The sequence below is a fragment of the Gobio gobio genome, assembly GCF_949357685.1.
Source record: "Gobio gobio genome assembly, chromosome: 16".
In the NCBI taxonomy this organism is placed as follows: Eukaryota; Metazoa; Chordata; class Actinopteri; order Cypriniformes; family Gobionidae; genus Gobio; species Gobio gobio.
Window position 1 is genome coordinate 5,474,643 of NC_137109.1, and position 24,734 is coordinate 5,499,376.

At 38.9% G+C, this 24,734-nt stretch overlaps 1 protein-coding gene across 1 annotated transcript in view; it reads right to left on the reverse strand.

The window, feature by feature from the left end:
- The window catches only part of nlgn3a (neuroligin 3a), a 305,661-nt gene extending 281,794 nt beyond the window's left edge, over nucleotides 1–23,867 (reverse strand). Inside the window, exon 1 of the mRNA XM_079838954.1 lies at nucleotides 23,597–23,867. The gene's annotated coding sequence lies outside the window, so the exon portion shown is untranslated. The remainder of the gene's footprint in view (nucleotides 1–23,596) is intronic.
- Between the last annotated feature and the right edge of the window lie 867 nt (nucleotides 23,868–24,734).

The following is a 24,734-nucleotide window of genomic DNA, read 5'->3' on the forward strand; positions in this document are numbered from 1 at the left end:
TTTAAATCTAAAAATGTTTAAGGCATAGTATAGCCTATAACTGATAAATGAATGGCACGAGAGAGATGTGCAGATGGCCAGCTGTCTCAAAAACATAAAAGTCATGTATATCTGTTAATTAATTAATCAACGATTAATGTATTTATTATTGTTTATGTATTTATTTGATTAGCTTTTAGTTATTGAATAAGCCATAGATGTAAACTAGATTAAATGTAACTTAAACCATTCGAGTTAAAGGGGTCATGAATTGAGAAATCAACTTTTCATTCAGCCTTTGATATATAAAAGTTAATCGTGATATAAGAATGTCCTGTAAGTTTACTGAAAACTTCCTTGTTAGTCAAAGAAAAGCTTTTCTTGACACCAGGCCCAGCAAATGATCGATCTAAGAATATGCCGACCCTTGACGTCATCGTGTGGTGAAGCACCGCCTCAACAGAAGAAGAAGAAGAACGCCTGATTCTGTAGCCCCGCCCACCGACGCGTGCAAGAAATGTAACATAAATAACATGGGCCTTCGTAGAGATAAATGGATTGCGCTACCGAGCAATAAAGATGCCGAAGAGAGCAAGCTATTGCGCTGAGCCTGGTTGTGGAAGAACACAGTCGCTGCATAAGCTTCCTCCTTCAGATTCAAATATTATGAATGCATGGTTGAACTTTATTTTTAATGAATATCCAGCTCATTTGGGGAAGACATTGCGCGTTTGTTCCTTCATTTCACCACGGATTCGTTTGTAAACGAGACTGGATTTGCAGACAGGATGACATTACATGAATGAATGAAGCAACACACTTACTGTATGTGAGTAAAAAATGTTTTTAATATGTGACAGTATTGCATTGTAACAGATCGTTTGATATCTATGGATTATGTGTACGTGTCTAACTGAACATCCCTTAGCACGCTGTCAGGCTGGAGAATACTTTATTTGTTGTGTTGTTGGTTCATTGTGCATTGTGCTTCATGTATGGGCCAGGGCTCGCAAAGCCCAACGTCCTGGGGCTATGTGTTTTTCAGAGACGGGCTACCAAAATGTATCACCTGCCTGCCGACGGGCTTAAATAGTGAAATACTATTTACACTGGGGTGGCAGTGGCTCAGTGGTTCATGAAGGTTGTCTACTAACCAGAAGGTTGGTGGTTCAATGGTCCACCTGTCCAAGTGTCGAGGTGTCCATGAGCAAGACACCTAACCCCAGCTGCTCCCGATGAGCTGGATGGCGCCTTGCATGGCTGACACTGCCGTCAGTGTATGAATAGGTGAATGTGAGGCAATATGTAAAGCGCTTTGGATGGCCATGGGTCTGTTGAAAAGCGCTATATAAATGCAGTCCATTTACCATTTTACCAAATAACATTCCTTTCTTGGTGTGCTTTGTTCACTCTTTTGACTTGATATTTGAAGGAAAAATACAATCGCGGAAGTTTTGATCATGCTGATTTTCTGACTCTGCAGTGAGTCTCATTATAATATGCAAATCTTATCCAATCATAGCAGTGGGCGTTTACTTCCCAGTCTTCAGTGTGGCACGCCCATAAAAACCGAGCGTTCCATGGGAGAGGTTCAAAAACCAGGGTATAAAATAGCCTATTACTTATTCACTATGATGTTTTTGAATGTAAAAACCAGGCGAACGTCATAAGTTGACCTCAGACAACAGTATAAAAAAAAGCCAGTTCATGACCCCTTTAAAAAAAATTCACATTATTTCTAGTAACTTATTTAGATTGAGTTCTGCTTAACCCCTAGGAGTTTGAGCTGTTTTGGGGCCCTTTAGAAGTTTTGACATGCTCTGACATTTGTGCTTTTTTCAGTTGCTTATAAACACATTAATGGCAAAATTAAGTCAAAAAAATCAAAAGAGTAATTACACTGTATTCAGCACAAACTGGGCTACCATAATATGTGAGCAACATGTATGTACATGCTTGTATTTTAGAGAGAAAAATGTTTATGCAATGTTTTTTAAAAATCCCAAAAACATTTTTTAAAATTAAGGCCTCAAAACACACAGTAGATATGTGTTCACAAGACTTTTGACCAATGGCTGTTGTGTGGGCGTAGTCGCATTAGCGGATAATGAAGTGGCTCACGGGTGACTGATATCAATCTCTTTTCACGCAGATTACATAAACATAGAATATTTGTTTTCTATTTGGTTTGCATTATTTAAAACCTGACATTTCAACGTTTCTTTAGACATATGTCTCATGTTTGTGAGACAAGTATTCACTAAGCTAGAGTTCCTTTTCTGAAAACCGTGATAATATTGATAACCGTGATAATTTGGGTCACCATAATCGTGATGTGAAATTTCCATACCGTTTCATCCCTATGTCTAACTGAACATACCTTAGCACGCTGTCACAGGCTGGAGAATACTTTATTTGTGGTGTTGTTGGTTCATTGTGCTGCGATACAGGATCAGACTCGGACATGTATGGGCCAGGGCTCGCAAAGCCCAATGTCCCGGGCTATGTGTTTTTCACAAGACTTTTGACCAATGGCTGTTCTGTGGGCGTGGTCGCATTAGCGGATAATGAAGTGGCTCACGGGTGACTGACATCAATCTCTTTTCACGCAGATTACATAAACACAGAATATTTGTTTTCTATTTGGTTTGCATTATTTAAAACCTGACATTTCAACGTTTCTTTAGACATATGTCTCATGTTTGTGAGACAAGTATTCACTAAGCTAGAGCTCCTTTTCTGAAGACTATCTGAATGAACATCTTTGACAGAGAGGCTGCAGATCGCGCATCATGTTTGTTTTCTTTATTTTGCAAAAAGCAAAACATTTTGTTTTTATTGTGAATGTACACAAAAAAAAAAAAGAAATTTAACAGATTATAATGATTTATAACACTTGCCAGAGTTATTTGAGTCTCTTTGGCACTGATAAGAAAAAAAGAGAGCCGATCGCCTCGAGGGGGTTAATATAATACGTTTTTTTAGTTCACATCACAAATATTTGTTGAGTTGAATTAACTTATTTAATTTTGTGAATTTCACTGTTAGGTTTTACAGTGTAACACTGTGACCATTTATATCGGAGTATCTCTGCAAACTTCACATGTGGCTCATGCAGATTTGAAGTGAAACTACCTGACTTCTTACGCTACACTTCATATCGTCCCTATTTATTCAGCACACTTTAGCTTTCACCGCATGCAGAAATATACCAATCCTGCCATCACATCACCTGTTTGCACATGAAGAGGCTCATTACATCTTTGCCATCATCTTCTGAGCCTCTTTCCCCGTCCTCCATTTCACTTTTCCAAGCCCTGATTCATTCCCCATCTCCCATGTGCACCTACACTCGAGACGCTCCATGAAAAGGTAAGGCGTACATGTTAAAGCCAAACTGCAAATGACATATTTGTTCAGATCAGTAGTGCGGCTGCCAGTGGTTTCAGACTACAATACACTACCTGATTTCTGTTTTTGCAGATTACATGTTTCAAGGCAAGCACTGATAGACTGATCAATTTAGCTTGATTCCGGCAGAGAAATTGCAGGATACAAAGCAGCTGGTCTGTCTGCTCTTCGGATGACAATTCAAACACAACCTAACGTTCCCCAGACACTCGGCGCAGTCTTTGCCAAGCAGACAGAGGCCTGGGAATTTCCCATAATGACTCTATTTCCTTGTCTCCTTCACCCAGACCACTGTGACACTGACCCATAACGACAAATTCATCACTGTACACTTCTTAGGGACCAAAGCCAGCCGTCTATTTCTGAGATGACCTCAATTCCGAGGTAAGCCTCTATACATGGCGATATTAGAGATTCAATATGCAGGAGCACAAATAACCTAATTAAAGAACCAACGGCTCATTAGGCAGTTTTATAATACGCACAAGAACAATCATTCACCCCAGGATTACATTTCTATCATGATTTACTCACATTCATGTCGTTCCAAATCTCGTACAACTTCACACAAGAAGAAATCGAACAAAATATAAACAACAAGAATAGCTTGGCTTTCCCCGGAGGTCCATTCATCATTTACTATAAATTTTTGGCATGCATTCTCTCTTTCTTTGATTTTATATTACAACATTATAGGCAAATTTGGGGCACATTTTCAGTTTGTGCCAAATCAGGACGAATTCTGGGCAACTCGGCTCTCTAAAGATCATTCCAGCTAATCAGAGAAAGAAAAAAAAAGGACTCATTTCGCACGTTCATTTACACGCTCTTGCGTGTGACAGATTAATGTCTTATTAATATTCTGGAATCTGTGCTCTTTATGCCGATACGGTCGTGCCGTCACAGGGGAATGGGCTACTCTAATAAGCGAGGTGGTTTTGGTAAGCATCTGTGCACAGATGGGCTGTAAGCTTCATAAAGGACAAGGACTGTCTTTAAAAGGCCCTGCCAACCTGGCCTTAGTTAAAAATAGACTTCGGTAGAAGACGCGTCAATGCTACCAGACACAAACTATCAAGAAGTATTGCCACTTTAGAGGCTCTTTATTAACCACAAAGTTATATTTTGTTTAATGTTTTATTTTTACTTTTAAAGGAACACGCCGACTTTTTGTGACTTTGGCTTATTCACCGTATCCCCAGAGTTAAGTCCATACATACCATTCTCATCTCCGTACGTGCCATAGCTCTTTCTGACGCACCCACCGCTAGCCTAGCTTAGCAGCCTAGCGTACCATGGCTGCAGCGGCGCAATGATATTACACATCGCCTGAAAATAGGCTAACTTCCGTCAAAACATAACCAACTTGACAACCTGCTTACACAGAGAGCGTGCACTGTGTAATAGCATTGGTACGGCTCAAAGTTCCCTGATTATTACGCAGGAATGAGAGAATAGTTCCTAGCCATATCGGTCTAGAAAATCACAACTTTTCATTTTCCGTTGGCCTTAGTAGACGATGTAACTATACCCATCACAACATGTAAATAGGAACATGTTGGCGTTATTTTGTCTCTTATTGAGCAGTAGGCTAGCTGGAGCCATTTACCTCCAGTCTTTGTGCTAAGCTAGGCTAGCGATGGGTGCGTCAGAAAGAGCTATGGCACGTACGGAGATGAGAATGGTATGTATGGACTTATCTAACTCTGGGGGATACAGTGAATAAGATAAAGTCCCAAAAAGTCGGCGTGTTCCTTTAAATAAGTGAAAAATCATGCCAATATATTTTATTTTTAAGGAGTTCCATATCTGTCCACTGGACACCATCAACGGTATAAAAAGTGATTCAATAGAACTAATTTTTTGGTCTGAAAAAAACATGTTTTTAAAACATTTACTAAGAGCAAATTGTATGAATATACATAAGAACATTAAATAACTACAACAATAGAGAGGATATTTCTCTCGAAAAGTCGTAACCTGACGTTTTGGTTACACTTTATTTTGATAGTCCACTTAAAACATTCGAATAACTATAAGTAACTTTGCAACTACATGTCAACTAACTGTCATTAGAGTATTAGTAGACTGTCAGTAGACTGGTAGGTTATGGTTAGGTGTTAGGGTTCGGGTTAGTAGAATAAGTTGAATTGTAGTTGCCAAGTTACTTATAGTCAGTAGAATGTCTGTTGGGGTACCAACAAAATAAAGTTTTAGTAAATATTAATCAGACAGTCTACAAATACTCTAATGACAGTTAGTTGACATGTAGTTGCAAAGTTACTTATAGTTAGTAGAATGTCTAAAGTGGACTATCAAAATAAAGTATTACCGACGTTTTTATTTGAAACCAAGCATCATAACTAGTCTCATTTGATTTACCTTATTCCACCAATTAAAACTATTAATAAAATAATTATGAAATATAAAAGTGTTGGTATATACTTATTGTATATATGACCTAATAAATAAATATAGACTGTAAGCATTGAAATAAATTATAAAATATAGAGATTATTTAACAGTGATGTTTAATAAAACTATTCAAGTGTAAATTATATCATAATTTTAACTGAAATATACAAAATAAGGTGGAATGTAAATATAGGCCCGATTGGTGCATGACGTCCACTGGAGTGGACAGATTTATTTTCTATCAAAAATATTTTTAAAATCTGGATAAAAGTGTTTGTTACGTCTTATTTAGCTGAAAAAATATGTTTTGTTCCTGTCTGGATATCTGAGAATAAAAGGATTTAACACTTATTCCTGAGGCACTTGGTGCATCTCCTCTTTCCTGTGCCATTTTGAATGTATGATGCAATATCTCAAAACAACAAAGAGATGCAAAGACAATAATTAAATGGCAGCGGCTATTTGCACTAATTGTTAATAGCAACTAGATTATATTTACACTCAGTGAAAATAACATATTTTCTTAGCAATAGATGATATTTACACTAAGTGCAAATAGCTGTAGATGCTCTTTACTAAATAAAAATAGTGATACATTTTATTTACACCATATAAAAGTGGCAGTTCTTTGCAATATGTATAGTAATTACATGTAATTTATACTTAATTTTGACAGATACAAACTATTTGCACCTCAGTACTGTTGTACATTAACATGATGCAATAATAACAGACTGTAAAGTTTATATTTATTAAAATTACTAAATGGATGCTGCCTTAATGGGATAATAAAAGCCCTCCCTTCACCTACCCCTAACCCTACCCAATAAATGCTTTTATTATTATTTATATTATTATTATGCACATTTAGAACATTTTCTTAATTTGTCTTGAAAGTAAATGCATTTCTGGTGTGATTTGTGATGAGAAAAGAGATAAGAACAAACTCTGCAAAAGGCAGATTCGAACCCGGGTCGATTGCATCAAAACCAAGATCCTTTAGCCATATGCTTTACTGACTGCGCCACTAAAAACATAGAATTATGAATGTTTTTTTTAATATATTTGGCCATGGGACATGGTCCTAAAACTTCAATGGTTCAAAATGGCTTCCAAATATCTGTCCAATGTGGTGGATGCCATGCATGAAAGGGTTAAATACAGTTGAAATGTAAAATCGCAAAAATGTTCTTGCACTGAATGTCACATTTGTGTAAACGGTTCACGAAATAATTTTTGTGTAAATTGACATACTTAGAAACGATTAAACATTCATTTTTTTGGATGTACCAATATTAAAATTGTCCGATAATTCTTTATATTTGATAACCGATATATTGGGCAATAAATCTAAATCCAAAATAATTTGAGAGCCTGATTACAAAAACAAAGTCTCACCACTAAATCCATGTCCCAAGCACACAATTATAATGTTCTCATTATGATTTGATGCCTTTATGACAGACTTGTGCTGCACATGTTGCACTGAACTGTATTTTCCTTTTTGAATTGATTTCAATCATATTTCAAGCAATTCAATCCCATCATGATGAACAGTGAGTATCTGAAGTGTCTCAGCTTTAATACGTCAGCCAAATTTTCTCATCGGGCCAATAACGATAACATTAAAAATGAACATATCTCGACCAATACCGATGTGGTGGCCAATATTTTGTGCATCCCTAATTAATTTGCTTGCATTTAATTTTTAAGGCCAAATGACTCTTAGTAACATGGAAATAATAAAATTATATACACATATAGGGCCAATCCATCTAAAGTGGTCCAGTGAACACTGCTTGACCTTTTTCATTTTCTTTATAGTTTTTGAGTGATTACCTCTATGTATTGATATTGCAACACCACCAGTTTTAAGTAATTGCTCAAAAACAAAAAAAATGGGGGGGGGTGAACTGTATGGCAGCCCTTTCTGGATTTCCTCAAGTCTGCATAATGGATCCTTAAATAAAGCCCTCTTTTTTTAAAACCCCTCTTTCTTTCCTTTGTATAGCTTAGCACACCCATTTTCTTATTTAATTTCCTATAACTATTATTGTTCTTTGCTTTATTTGTATCCCTCGCTTTGTATATTATGTTACATAAAAGCAGTCAATCAACCAGCTTTACAATTTTTGGACCACCTGCGATGGAATGAACCTGCACATGTACTTCAGTAAAACATATGTAGTCACAATTGATGTCACAGTGGGATAGAATTAGGGTCCGTGTCAAAATACATGAATATTGCATGTGTAAGTGAAGCGAGTTATAATGCAGCTGAGGTTCTACGTGTTCATCTCTGGGAATCTGGAAGGAACATCAAACATTTAAATATTAATGCCATCATATGAATGGAGATTAGATGGTGTGCACTTGATTGAATGAAGTCTACAGGTCATACTAAAGGTCAAAAAGTTATGCATAATACTAGATTTCTACAGTATCTGAATAAAATCAAGCGGTGTGGTTACAACGTTGAGTGATTAGCTCTGTTTCCATCCAAAGATGCGGATTTAAGTCACTTTTTTTTGTCACTTCCTGGGAAATTGGTGCAAAATATGTGTAATAAAAATGGAAGTTGCTCCAATCGGGCTCTTTTCCCTCCATCATAAATGTTTGTCGCCTCAGAGCGTCAGGCGAAAGACAATAAACGCTGTCATGTTCTCTTGTGTTGGGATGCTGGCGTTTGGGAACGCAATTGTGTGAGACGCTTCTGGAGGAATTCAACCAAATCATTCTGATCACAGACTTTGATTCAGGCGTTTCAGAGCCACCAAACCACATTCGAGGTGCTGCGATGCCATTGGTCCGCTGGTTAGGACAGTTACCCAATCACAGCCTCTGCTGAGGCAAACCTGAGTGTTTTGTTGAGCATCGAGGGATTTATTTGGTAAATGATCTACAGATTTAACTCACATTTAAAGTAAAAAAAAAAAACATATTTCATTAAATGATATAATGTTAATATACCAACTGAAGCATTAAAATCTGATTTGTACCATTATAACATACTGACAACCACCTTAAAAACACAAGTGCTCAGGAGAAATCAAAGCTCATCCCAATTATCTTCCCCACAAGCTGAGGTAAATCTAGTACAGACAATGGCATACACACTAAACACCATCATGGTGAAATAATGCATTCTGTAACGAACAGTCCACTGAAGGCGAGCTGAAGTGAGAACCCATGTGCAGTTCCTTTATACAAACATATAAACAGAACCAGACAGTGGCTTGACTTATGACCACAAACCAGAAAACAAAGACCCGCCATCAGCGCAGTACATAAACAAAGCTAGACAACAGACAATGGGAACAAGAGTGCTATAAATACACAAAGACTAATGCTAAACAAGATACACCTGTGAGTAACTAAACACACGAAGCAAACAGAGCACATGACAAGAGCACATGGGGACACAGGGAATCACACAACAAAACCGTCACAAATATCAAAATAAAAGACATAAAAGCCTAAAACAGACGTGAGCCATAAGATGTGACACAAACACTTAATGTACAAAAAACTAAAAACATAATTATTTCAAATCTGCCACACAGGGAATTCTAGGAATGTCAATTTATGGAGTTTCACTATACATTTTAAGATGTTGTTTTTCACTTCCAGAAACTGTAAAATTGCATGAAATATCCCATTTATTAGGGGGTATTTTTTCATCGCCCTGTTGAAAAAAACAGCATATGCTAGTTAGATATGTTTTGAAGCATGGCAGCTGGTTTGAGCTGGTTTATGCTGGTCCTTGGTAAGTCATGAGCTGGTTTAAACTGGTCCTGAGCTGGTTTTAAACTGGTCTTGAGCTGGTTATAAGCTGGTCCTGAGCTGGTTTTAAACTGGTCTTGAGCTGGTTCAAGCTGGTCTTGAGCTGGTTATAAGATGGTCCTGAGCTGGTTTAAGCTGGTTATAAGCTCTTTATAAACTGGTCCTGAGCTGGTTTAAGCTGGTCCTGAGCTGGTTTAAGATGATCCTGAGCTGGTTTAAGATGATCCTGAGCTGGTTTAAGCTGGTCCTGAGGTGGTTTAAGCTGATCCTGAGCTGGTTTAAGCTGGTTATAAGCTCTTTATAAACTGGTCCTGAGCTGGTTTAAGCTGGTTTAAGCTGGTCCTGAGTTGGTTTAAACTGGTCCTGAGCTGGTTCTGAGCTGGTTTAAGCTGGTTATAAACTGGTTTAAGCTGGTCCTGAGTTGGTTTAAGCTGGTCCTGAGCTGGTTTAAACTGGCCCTGAGCTGGTTTAAGCTGGTCCTGAGCTGGTAATAAGCTGGTTTAAGCTGGTCCTGAGCTGGTTTAAGATGGTCCTGAGCTGATTATAAACTGGTCCTGAGCTGGTTATAAATTGGTCCTGAGATGGTTATAAGCTGGTCCTGAGCTGGTTTAAGATGGTGCTGAGCTGGTTATAAGCTGGTCCTGAGCTGGTTTAAGCTGGTTTAAAATGGTTCTGAGCTGGTTTAAGCTGGTCCTGAGCTGGAGCTAGTTTCTTAGGACCAGTTTAGGACCAGCACTTGACCATCTTAAACCAGCTCATGACCAGTTTAGGACCAGATTAAACCAGCTCAAACCAGCTGCCATGCTTCAAAACAAATCTAACCAGCATATGCTGGATTTTTCAAAAGGGGTTTCAGTAAGGGAATTTACCATTATGCAATTAACAGGTTTTTACCGTATCATTCTTATAGTCTTTTTCTATTAAATAATAGACCTTTTTTACTGTGTATGTGTGAGAAATGGCAATAGTACAAGTAAGAAGTCAGATCATCTGACAAACATCAACCCACCTAATGCTACAAATACGTCACATAAACCCCCTGAATGCAGATGGAATGATGGGTTATTTTAACACATATTTACTTCAAAGGTCTCACCTTCCCACTTCCATCACAGCTGAGTTAGTGTTCAGTAAACAGTCTCTGTATGTGATGGAGCGAGGGCTTGATGTGTTGGGTAACCCTGCTGCCCACTGCAAACTAAGCAGCATGCATCTCTCTGCACTCTCTAACCCTGGAGCAAATGGTCTGGCTGACCGAAGCTGGAGAGACTTCAATAATCCGCAGCATTACCGCAGCCCAGATTTCAAACATCTCAAACCGCTAACATACGCTTCGTCCAAACACAAGGCAGACCGCTCTCATTTATCACCCTGCTTTCCACTTCACAAGCCCACCGTGTTTCAGCATGGCCTGACCTTCTACTTCCAGCCGTTATTTGACAAGGTTTGGAGGCTTGTGTATGTTAATTACTCAATAATGGGTTGTAGGTACAAGTTGACCTTGAAATAATAACAGTCTGACCCCAGCGACATATCTGAAACACTGGAGCCTTTAAAACGCTTTGCCTAGGGTAAAACCCATTACGTAGGGTGAATTCAGGGTGATGGGACACTGAGATGGTGATGTCATTGAGATGACCTGGAAAAAGTGTCCCAATCACCCTGAATTCACCCTACATTTGTGTCACACATGTAATGGACATAGGCCAGTAAGAGAAGTGTGTGTAAACCTCACTCCCCTTATCTCAAGAGGCGCACTAGCGACTGATGCTAGCGGCTGCGGTCTTTAGCGTCCACCTCCCACGCCGGTTCGAATCCCACTCGGAATGGGTCGAGTAGGATCGGTTACATTTGGTGCCGTGACCAGGATGGGAGTGAGGTGTAGGGGGTGAGTGTAACAGACTTAGGCCAGTAAGATCTGTGCGTATAAACCTCAAGAGACCCCGGAGACCCTGGTTCGAATCCCGCTCTGAGCGGGTCGAGAAGGACCGGTTACACATACATAGTCAAGTCTTCAGAATCACACTTGCATCACACATTCTTTTCTTCTTTTGTCTCTTCAGGCAAAATTCAAAGCATTGAAGAATTGATTCTCTTTGAAGTTTGAATTCGAGCATTCTGGGAAATTAAGTTTCTTTCCTCCCTGGTTCAGCGTTGCCAACTATTTTCAATAGAAAGTAGCTAAAGCCTGCTCAAAAAGTTACTAAAATGTCACTAGGTGACGTTACGCACCAAACTGTCAACACTTTACATCTGTTTTCTCTCCTATGCTGTGCCCACATACTGTATTTTAATAATATACTGTACAGCCGAATGTCCAATAAAGCTGTTCACATTTACATACACACTGAGAAAAAGGGGTGTCAAAATTGTAGCTTTGGGGGTACAACAGCTTGTCACTGGGGCAGTACCCTTAAAAGAACATCTAGTAGCTTTTTTACTCCTAAAAGGTGCATATTAATACCTTAGAGTACAAATATGAGTACAAATACGTACCTTAAGGTACTACTATGAACCTTCTTCTGGTTAAAAAGGTACACATATGTCCGTTTAAGGGTACTGCCCCAACGACAAGCCGTTGTGCCCCTAAAGGTACAATTTTGAGACCCTTTTTCTCAGTGTACTTTGATATGATATAGTGACCGACTGTGTTAAACAGCAGTCCGGAAATGTGTTGCTTGTCAAAAAAGGGCTTTGTTGCAATATTGCCCTTATTTATATATTTTTTATGAATTTCACTTAGAATCAAGTAGACATTTATGTAGATTAACATACATTTTAATATAATTGAATATGTTAAGAAATGCCCCATGTTTAAAAAGATGTTCCCAGAAGTCTCTGTGTGATGTTTTTTCTTTTTGTGTTTTTTGTAAGATGTTATGCTTTTACTTCATATTTATTATTGCACTATGTGATGTGTGATGTGTGTTTAGACATGGTTCATGGGGGGAAATAATCAGAAATGTTTAAATACAGAATCTACATGTTTTACTAGTTCAAGAAGGATGGCATATTAACATGCAGTTAGCTAATGGAATGCATTAAGAGCTGTGAAATATATAATATATAATATACACAATGCGTGAAACATTCTCATGCACTGAATGCCGAGTAACCACAGCAGCCGTTTCTGAACTGTAAATTGAACAAGATTTTTGCAACAGTGTGCTACCCATTACGGCCTTATGAAATTAACAAAAGGACGAAGAAAAGAAGTGCTATTAAATCCCTAATGGTCGTGACCCACATATAGGTTGATGGAGGCGTTCAGATGTGGCCCATTTGCTCTATTCTACATGCTCTTCCTGCGAGCAGCTTTTACTAAGCTTCTTAAAAGGCTGCCCTGAGGAATCAATGATAGCCTCTGGGAACAGCCTCGCAAGGCCTTATCTCTGTTCATTTATCCAAAGAACTCCAGAGCACAATGTCTGTGCTGTCCTTAACATCAAATATATAAATATATAAAACACAAGCTCAACCTCTTCACCCTGGTGGCTACCATCACAATACGTATACACACACACAATGCTGCCATTATGGAACCGTCTCCATCTCTCGTGTTCTCTAGCTCCTGTTTTCTTAGTTTATTTGTTCCTCTCTCACTCTCTCTCTCTCTCTCTCTCAGATGGATGGAGCATGATGCATTTTTAGAGCCGTCTCTTCTAAGCATGAAACAACCAATAAGAGTCTCTCAGTGGCACTGTGTGTAATATGCTGTCATCCTGATTTAAGGTCTCCTCTAGCGCTGCTCTTTGAGTTTTATGTGGTATAATGACTGAACTAATTGAACTAAATGATGATGCAATCAATATTCTTTGTCCACAGCATACAGTTGTAATATTCTATTAATATTCTTTGTAAAAAATATATTAAATACTCAATAGGTATTCCACATTCTTAGAATCAAAACTTCTGGCATTACAGTAATTTTACCACAGTAAAGTGGTGTATAGTACAAGTGTGTACAGCAACCTTAACCGCGTTCTGTATGTTGCATTAATTCATAAAAAACAGCAATCTCAGAAGATTACATTTTAATGTATTAATAAATCACAATACACAATTTTTTCCCCAATGAATATTTCATTGGACTAACTGTATAGTTTCTAAAGCAATCTGGTGCATCAAATCATTTATATGTCTAATAATTAATGATTTATATAAATTCTGACTAAGTTACTCTAAGTTAACTATAAAGTAGTACAGCTTAATACCCTGATTTATGAGGGAATACGTTTCTTCACTTTTTGTAAGAATAGTAAAATGTGGCAACATAGAACAAAATGAATACAGCAGTTGAATCTCACTCAACACGCCCAATGAATAAAGAGAGGAGTAGAAGTGAAATATGGAATTTTGCTTATAAAACTGATGAAGAACCATTAAACCTAGCCAAGCATCGGTCGCTATCCTGACTTGAGGAAGACATTACGAGATCGACAGGTGAGTGCATCATTCAAACCATCTCATTTATTTTCTTTTAACACTGATCAACGCACGTACATAAGATCGAATCGTTTAAATATAACGAAATCTCCAGCGTTCGTTTCAACCAATGACGTTTAGATTTCATAATATTTGCACGCATACTATTGCACTATTAAAGGGTAACTTCAGTGATTTAGCATTAGGCTTTGTATCAGTAGAAACCCCGCAGTATATTTGAATTATGGTACTTTCCCCCCTCATATCCCCCTGAGGCGAGAGAATTATGAATTTTATTTCTGGAAAAAATCCTCGTCATTTTGCGTCATCTGAGGATTTTTTGGCCAGAGGCTAGAGACTACAGCCAGTAGAAGGAGCTGTTCCGCATGTTTTCAACCCGCCCACAGGGATAGGGGAGAGATCTCACGCACAGAATGTAAATGCGCTCGACTCGGGCATTAATAATGGAACGGTGCAGAGCAAAGTGAGTGTTTCAACTTTTCAATGAATTCCTATGAAAGTTTAGCTTTCCATATGCGATCAGAAAACGCACCAGACTGGACACGCGCTGAGAATGACAGCCGCGCTTAACGTTACCTCAGCTCTGCTCAGTTTTTACTTCCCTCTCGTGCTGAATGAAATCTCCTGTCCTGTGACTTCCGTTCGGCTCACTCACACTTTATTGAAAAGACACGTTCAGTTTTTCATTGTAGTGTTTATTCTCTAACTGAACAAAATTATCGTATTATTATGAAGATCAAAACGATGATGGGAGTGGTGTAGGGAGTGTCGAAGCAAGTGCATTCTGGGAGTTGTTGTCTTTCATCCACATGAGACAAAAATACATTTTCTGTCTTTTCTCAGTCTAGAAGGCTCCAAATTCAAAAATAATTTCACATTTCTACTACATAAATGACCCAGTTTAAATACACATTCATCTTCCCAGCGCTGAAGTGCCCCTTTAACATTCGCATAAGACATAACCGACTACGTTAATGAGGATACTCACTAAAGATGGACATTTTGACATAATTGTGTGTGTATTTGACTAAGGAAAAACACTTAATTTGGAATGTGTGAGCTCTTTAGGCTTGTGTGTGTGTTGCTGGTATAAGCGGAAAGAGAACTCTTAAAGAGCTCCCATACCATGTATTACGAAATGCTATAAAATCGCTTGCATGTTCAAATTGGCAAGGTTTAAAAAGACGTGGGCAAGTGATTTCCGTCAGCTGTCCTGAAACATACGTGAAACTGTTGAATCGGAGCGCGCAGATTGCTTTTATAGTGCAGGTGCAATGTCTTTTGAAGCCAGAAGCATTGCTCATTTTGAGAGCTAAGGGAGTATTGCTGAAATTACTTCTCACAAGAAAGGTTTCAAATTACTGATTTGATGTGATAATCTGTGTTCATTCATTTAATAATAAACATTTGCATCAATTTCCCGCTTTATAAACCCCAAACTTGCGAGAGTGAGTAAAATTATGCGCAATACCCGCGCCAAAATACAAAATACTCGATTAGAGGTTGACCGATAGTGGATTTTACAGATACCGATAACTAGGTTGGACCGCACTTGCCGATAACCGATTAAATCGACCGCTTGTTTTTAAAATGGATACTAAATAAATAAAACATAAGTAAACCAGAGCTGAACTTAATAACAAAAAATAAAAACAGTACTGATTCATAAAAATGTGCTAAATTAAAAACATACAAATATGATTCTTAAAATAACAAATTCTTCAGAAAATGATTTAAACATTAAAATATTACAGGTCAAATGTGTTTCTTTACCTATAACCTAGAAACATGCATGTACATAGGTAACACTATGCAAGTCCCTATGCAACAAGGATGTGTTAGCTTACATGAACTATAAGCATTATGCATACATTTTTACAGCATTTAATATGAGCAATATTGTACCTTGATCATTCATGTTAGTTCATAGTGCATTAACCAAGTTTACCAGATAAAATAAAAATTCAAACTCAATGTAATGTTGAAATGAACATACTAACAATGAACAATACTTCCATAGCATTTATTAACCTTAGTTAATGTTACAAATGGAATCTTATTGTAGTGTTACCATTTCATATAAATCCAAACAGCCTGCTTTTTTAGAAGGCGAGTATCTAATAAAAAACGAATGCACTTCTGCTTTCTTTATGTTTCTGTCGGCAGCATGACAATACAGTTTGCTTTCTCACATCACTAATTTTATATATGCAACATTTGGGTCGGACTTGCGTGTGTTTTTATCACATTGTTTAACTGCTTGAGGTACTGCTTATTTTTTAGCGTCCTCTCAGCCTCGTCGACAAACATACACACTAGAGCTGCAACTAACGATTATTTTTTCTGTCCACTAATCTAACGATTATTTTTTTGATTAGTCGACTAATCTAACGATTATTTTCCCGGATTAATTTTATGATTATTTTTTACTGATTATTGTATTTCAAAGAGGGTAGTGAATTTGTATATTATTTTAACATGAAATCAAATGATGACAATATTAATTGTATTTCAGGAAGGGTAGTGTACATAGTATGCCATTTTATAATGAAATATATGGACACAAGAAGCATTTTAAACATTATGTATAATAATACTATTCATCATAAAATATATACAGAGTAGGCCTAATTAGGAAAAGTTGTTTACTATAGTAGTTGAGTATGATTTACTTATTGATTTGTGTCAATAGTAAACGAAAATGCACTTGTATTTATCTGCAAAAGGTTCACATACAGGAGCTGTTAATGTATAACTAGTCGTCTATTTTGAAGATACATGTGCATAAACAACGACTAAAGCTGCCAGATGTTTTTGCCCAAATTTCAAAGACATATTTAAATGATTAAAGCTAGAGGCATATCTTAACTTTAATATTACTTTAATCATGTAAACTACATACAGCATGTTATTATGCATATATGTGTTTGGGACAGAGGGGAACCAGGTCGCATTTACAGCAGATATATGCAGCCCATAATAAATAAAAGCACGAGACGTACTGGGGTCGGAGAAGAACACTGGAAAATGTGACCGTCTGTTGCAAAACACGCACCACGGTTCAGCGAGACGAACACTGGCAGCAGGGTTGCCAGGTTTTCACAACAAAACCCACCCATTTGTTACTCAAAACTAGCCCAAAACAAGTCCAATCGCGTTTCGGGGAGTTTCTCCGGTAAACATCTCGTTCGGGGGGTTAAATATGTGGGGGGTTTTTGCTGCCTGCTAAAATTCTCATTCCCGGGGATAAACATCACATAATTGGGATCGCTTCAACCCGCGGACATGAGACACAGCCCGCGGCAACAGTGTAGAAGTAGCCCAATTCCGCTGAAAAAACGGGACTTGGCAACACTGATTGGCAGTGTGAAAGCTCCCGCTCTCCACGCGCACAGCTCCTGCTCTGCCACCGCGCGCAGTGTGAAACCGGCGTTACAGAGCGAACAAAGCACAGTTTTTTCGGCTTCTGTTTAAAGTAAGTCTAGCTTTATATGATAAATTATCATTTTCACTATGCCCGGGAGCAGAAGCTGCCATTATTCTAGATCTTCTGTTCTATTCTAGAACGTAAATAATGTGCCGTCGACGTATTTTCATAGTCGACGTCATCGATGACGTCGACGCGTCGTTGCAGCCCTAATACACACTGCTGTTCTTTACTTGTTAATGCAGCATCTAGTCGAGAAATTAATTACTTTATAATGATTTGGCAACAAGTACTGTAGTGTTCAGTATTCATACCGTTTCGCTGTCATGTTTTAAACGCGCATCTGTTGTGTCAGCGCTCTCTGTGCAGCTTTCCATGCATTGCTGAGGTTTTTTTTTTCACCTCTAGAGGCCGCTCTCGTGCTATATAATGCCAGCAGGCCGTTCTCAGAGCTCTTGTTCTGTGCAATGACAGCACACCCTTCTCAGCCGTTCCAGCAACGGACGCATCACAGAAAAACTATCGGTGTGGATTTTTACCGATAACCGATTGTTCCACCAATCAGCTATCGGTGCCGATTAATCTGCAAAACCGATGAGTCGGTCGACCTCTAGTATCAATTTAGTATCGGTACTTCGGTATTAGATTGTGGTACCATACCAAAATTGTGGTATCGAGCCATCCCTAACTTGGAGTTAAGCTTTTCTTTGAGAAAAGAACAACGAACGGCACTGAAGTCATTCTTAAGAAAGGAAGATGTGTTCAGAGTTTTGCTGACCGGATACGGCAAAAGTTGAATCTATCAATGGTTGGTTGTAGCACTATCCTATTGAGTGCAGAGGGAACTTGAAAGACAACCGTTTATCCCACCCCTCAGATTGAGTCCTGCCAATGTGTTCCCAGACCCAACCTCTTGATTGGCCTCCGAATGAACAATTGACATTTTAAGTGACACTTCAATTTCTTTCCTATATTTGATTGTTTTCTCTGTAACCCCGCACTTTCGAAGCACCTCACAACCAGCAGACATGTCAGGCGTTTGAACAAAAGCACAACCTTCACATTTGTATAAAACTACAAAATAGCCGATGCAAGGTCATGTGTCCTACTCTTTGGTAAATAGAGGAGAAATAAAGAACCTGGAATAAAGGCGTCCTTGTCCTTTTGGGAAGTGCCGTGCTTTAGTCTGCTTTATGAGAGTATAAGAGATCTTTTGAGGCAAGGTCAGAGGAATGTGGCCCGAGAACATTTAGATTCCATTCCTGTTGCTTTTTAGTGGCATCTCGCTTGCCAAGAGACCGATATGAAGTGGAAATGTAGGCTTATCTTTTCAACAGGACTTTTCCATTTGAGCCTTTAATCAAAACACACTCCTAGTAACTAGTTGGCGAATTGTTTTGTCGCATCCAACAAATGCCTAAAGCTCCTTTCTCGTTGAAATAAGCCCGGGCTGACCTGTCTGACCGACCGAAAATCTCAGGGGTTTTGTAGAGGACACAAGGAGACGTTTTGAATGACGTGTGCAAGATTTACCGCTCGACGTTAAATCTTTGCAATGGCTATTAAGCGTGTGCATGCGTGTGTGCTTTATACAAATGCATTCACGTGCAAGTTAAACCACTATTGTGCCGAGTGCACACCAGCGGTGCTTTCAGATGGCAAGGGCGGCTCACATCCCTGCAGACGGCCATTAAACTCAGCTCGGAATGAAAGCAAAGGGAATATGGAAGTTGAAATGATCTGTAAAATCAAGCCTATTATCTTCTTCTGCTATTTACGCTGATGCGTATGCATCACTGCTGGGCTGGGGTGAAACTTATCCGTTTTAAAATAGTTTAAAAGCATATAGGCGCTGCGTTCACGTAGGATCGCAGATAAGCAACACTTGACTTAACTTGACTAGAATATGTTTTGCAAGAGAATATTGTCCATCAATATTTTGAACACAATTGTTGGGTGCCTTTGTAGTGAAGATGATTCTTCCCCTGCTCAAGAAAGGTCCTGACAATAGGCTTGATTTTCTGTTTTGCAAAATATAATTTCATATTTGTGATTTTTCTTGTGATATATTCATGACTCACCCTTAAAGCTATCAAACGTAAGCCCTCAGTGTATGTCTGGAATGAAAAAAAAAAACGAATCACAAGCTTGTTTTTTTATCATCCCCGAAAAGACATTCAGTCGGTTCACATTCGGCAGGTAAACTGACACAGGAAACCACATCAGCTTGCGTTCAGTTCTCTAGCAGCTTCTGCAGTGTTGTGCGTTCAGACACAAAGGCAGACGAATGACTGTCTTCTGAGCGACCTTCATCTGAGCGATGGCAATAGTCCAGTGTTTCTCAACCACAGAGGTCAGTAGAGGTGACTCGGAGAGCAGATCACCTGATTTGATCTAACGGAGAAAGACTACGGCGGCGGGATTGATGCTACGGGGCTTTTCTTGTTTTCTGTTTTCAAGCGTGACATCAAAGCGTTCCCATCATCCAGTGTATGGAAAATTGTAGTAACAATAAAGACAGGAAAACCAAGCAGCTAGCAATGATTTGTTGCCGTATAGCATATTCAAGATGTATTGACCATGAAGCTAAATCCCTTTGATCCTTTTACATCAAACTGTGGGAAAGGTGGGTGACAGCGTTTTTGCCAAGTGGGACATTTTCCTGGCAAATAACCCAAACGTAATCCCAACAAAAGCCATTTACAACCCATAAAAGATTCAAGAGCATGCGAATGCTCAAATCCTACCAATAACCATAACATACAATTGAATTGTCGTTGATCCGAGAACATGCCATATGTTAGTTAACAGCAAACGGCAGCATTTTTTTGTCTAATATTCCAGTGTCCACTCCACCCACTGACGTCTGATTGGGCCAGACAAAATTACAGAAGACGCTGATTTGTCAATGGCAGAATAGTGTAGAGATGAACCATCTGACACAATTCGACCCGAGTTTGAATCCTCCTTTTGCCGAACTCGCTCTACCCCATTTCCCATCACATATCAGATCAGATCATTTATTTTCAATAACAATGAAGAAAATATTCAAAAAGTGGGAATAAGGTGTCTAGCGTGTGTTTAATAATAAAGTGTTTAGGGTTAGGTGTAGGGTGGACTTTACTGTCCCAATAAGGCGGCATCCATTTGATAATTTTAATGAATATAATAATTGATGTTATTATTGCATACCGTTTAATATACCAGGGGTTTCCAAACTGGGGTCCGGGAAAGGTTCTAAGGGGTCCCCAGAAAATTTCAGAGAATAAAAAGACAAAGCAAAAATGGATAAAGTTTCATTTCTAAATGTATATGCCGTATACATACTTTCCAGAATTGCATGTGTTTGCTTTGTATCTTTCTAGTACGTTTTTCTCACTATAGTCCCCTTTATCTTGCTTTTTTATACATAAAAATATATAGATGGATTTTAGGAATCATAAAAGATTCATCCTATTTGGGGGCCTTGGCATCATAAAGTTTAAAAAACCCTGTAATATACAACAACACTGAGGTGCAAGTAGTACCTGCCACTATAAGTGTAAATAGCATCTAACTACACTCTAAAAAATGCTGGTTTAAAAACAACCCAAGTTGGGTTGAAAATGGACAAACCCAGCAATTGGGTGCTTTTAACCCAGGGGTTGGGTTGTTTCAACCCAGCAATTTGGGTTAAATGTTTGCTTAAAACAACCCAATTGCTGGGTTAGTCCATTTTCAACCCAACTTGGGTTTAACCCAGCATTTTTTAGAGTGTACTATTTACACTTTAGAAAATACTGCAATTTATACAGTGTAAACAACCGCTGCCTTACAAAAATATCTAAATATCTTAAAAAATAGGATCAATTAAACCCTATAAACCAAACTGCATAAGATATTAAAGGGATAGTTCACCCAAAAATGAAAATTCTGTCATTTACTCAAACTCAAGTTGAATTTCTTCCATTGGGGAGGGGAAAAAATACTATGGAAGTCAATGAGGTCCAACATTTTTTTAAATATCTTCCTTTGTGTTCAGCAGAAGAAAGAAACTCATACAGGTTTAGAACAACTTGGGGGTGAGTAAATTATGACAGAATTCGCATTTTTGGGTGAACTGTCCCTTTAAGACTGTCCCTTTTTTTTTTTTAAAGAGAATACATGTTTTATTATATAATGGCATTTACAGCAAACAGCAGGATAAGGAAACAAAATAACATAATTCGAGATATTCCCTGAAAACCATGCGTGTTTCTTGTATTGTGCATTTATCTAGTTTAAAGCGTGCTTGGATATTTTTATTTTTTTCAAGATACAAAACAATGCATGACCTTTTTCTACATCCCTTAATACCTAAACTTAACAACTACCTTACGAACAATTGCTAAGCAGTAAGTTAGGAGTGTATGGAGGCAAAAGTCGTAGTTAATAGTGAATATGTGTTCCCCATACTAAAGTGGAACCAAAAATGCAATAGAGCTAAGAAATAAAGGGCAAAAGTTGTTCTGGGTTTATCTGGTCTGTGTGAAAAACCCCAGCATATTTCTAACAACTTTAACATTAAAGCAGACCTCACAAAGAGCTCAGAACTCTGTGTCATTCAGAGAGGGTTTAAATCAGTGGCTACTTCAAATATACGAGTCTATGAGGCCAAAATACCAATAAAGACATTGGGAGAGGGAGGAAATTCAAAAGCAGGAGCGTGCATAATCCGTCAAGACAAATGCCAGAGCACATAAACAGGTTCCCTGCGTAAAAACACGGGATAAACTAGCGTGAATGGCAGGGCTACGGAATTAGGCTTTCTTTGGAGATACCATCCGCTTCCAGGCTCACTTCCACCAATCACAATCACTTAAAATGAGTGTATTGTCTCCCAGCGAAACAAGCCGAGCCCAAACCCGACTTTAACCCGAGCTGAAATATGCTCTTTTCTGATAGGGGATGGCAACAGCAAACCCTTTTAATGCGTCGCCTTTACGGACAATTGCTTATTCACCAAATCACCATGACAACTCCAAGGCACATCTCTCTCTCTCTCTCTCTCTCTCTCTCTCTCTCTCTCTCTCTCTCTCTCTCTCTCTCTCTCTCTCTCTCTCTCTCTCTCTCTCTCTCTCTGCTTTTGCCATTCAGTGCAAATCATCTCCCAAGTCTTTAAAACCACAGTTTGACAGTCTTAAACGGTAAACTTGCCAATCAGGACTGTCTTAATTGAAAGTATGAGTGGCACTAAGACCAGCCGGTTTAACATGTCATTATTTAATAACGCAGACAGTATTTCTGTTCATGTGAAGCACCCAAACATTAAGCATTTGTTGAATGTGTTTAACAGCTAGTAAATGTGACACGCTTATTCCAAACGACATTTTCTCACATTCTTCAATACACGCAGAGTTGAGGCTATATCTATTTGTCACACAGCAGGACCATTTGAAATGCTATATTAAAAAAGCACCCTAAAGGAAATGGTGACCAGTCACAGACTCAATATATGCACTTTCCTTTATGTAAATTGTATTGAGAAAAAAAAGGCATGTTGCATTCATATGCACTAAAAATGCACACACAAATATGTCCACATAATTGTGAATGAACTGTAAAATATTCGAGAGTAGTCTCAAAGTCTGAAGACAAATCATCAGCTCGTAATGGAATCCACGCGTGACATGAGCGCATCGTGGAAGACGCGACACAACTATTCAAATCAACGCAGCCGTCCAGACCCCTAGCGCGCGACGCGTCTTTCGAGGTTGCGGATGGGATCCCAAGTAGACCAATCAAAGACTTTTGTTTATTTGGCGAGCGGTGGTACGCGACGCAACTAGAACGCCGCGCGTTTTTGGGGGGTGGGGGGGCGTTCTGGTTTTGTCGCGTCGCGCGCTTGCAGTGCAGATGGGGTGTAACAAGTGCAAGAGATCCTCATCCTCACCTCCTGTTACTTTTGCCAGCATCGCAGCCTGCCTAGTTCAGCTATTCCTCATCGGAACCGCGCATCTCCACACCGCAGACGCAAGGAACACTCAAGTTCACCGAATTGTTAAGTGGCCATCCTGACACAAGAGATCTTGCGATAAGACACACAGCGGTGCGCGCCGCATATGGTGACTAATAACTTATCCTCATAAACAACCATTATCCTCATACACAACTCACCTGCTTTGGTGAAATATCAAATCCCCCATTCCTTGTATTCCCGTTCCCTCAAAAAAGCCTTGATGCGTGTGTGTTAATGGTAATCCGTTGCAGTTGCGTTAAGATTTCCCCGCGCGGCTCTTCACGCATTTCGTGTGACCTTTTCCAGCGAACGCATCCTTCATCCTTTACACTCCAGTCACATTCTCGTGTTTTTCCTGCGTGTATGATCCTGATGCTCTGGTCCTTGCGTGTTCGTGAGCTCCCCACACGAGCTTCACGAGTGCGCGCTGCGCGGACACGCTTGAGTGTTCGGGAACGCCAGCTCAGGCGCGCGGGGTTACTAGGAAACCAAAAGCGCACGCACACACACAAGCCGCGCGCAGGAGAGGAGAGAGGGGGTGTGTGAGTAACCCCGCTTTCCAGGACAGGAGCTTTTTTGCTATTGAATTATGTGAATTGCATTTCCACGATATAAAACCAATAAGGCAATATAAAAAACAGAATAGCAAAATAACACAAGCACTAAAGCAATCTCATCGGGACTAATTGATGTGCGCTTTATAGGGGAGCCCGGGGCCAGCTGTAACACTTCACAAGAAACGTTTTCATGGTTTCTTTTGGAAAGGCGATTTCTATATAGACCAGTTCTTATAGTGTGGGGTGTAATCGAGCCAAATTGTGCAGCAGAATTTATAATTAACGAACTTTAGAAAAATTACAACATGTAAAACCCATGTGACAACTTGCCCCAAGCCATATTTATGTATACTGCATTTGAACAAAAGACCTAGTTATGTGGACACCTCATGTAGACAGCAGAAATGGGTCATTCGGTTACACATATTCACTATTAACTGCGACTTTTACCTCAATAAACCCTGCTTATTAATAGTATAATTTGTAGCATTTAAATTTAGGTATTGTAAATAAGGGATGTAGAATATGGTCATGCAGAATAAGGCATTAATATGTGCTTTATAAGTACTAATAAACAGCCAATATCCTAGTAATATCCATGATAATAAGCAACTAGTTTAAAGTGAGAATTGAACCCTTAAATAAAGTGTTACCGGTGGTATTCGGTGGCTTTTGGCCATCATAAAATGTAGAAAATCAAACTCTTGTGAATTTTTTGTGTAACCATGATAGAGTGATG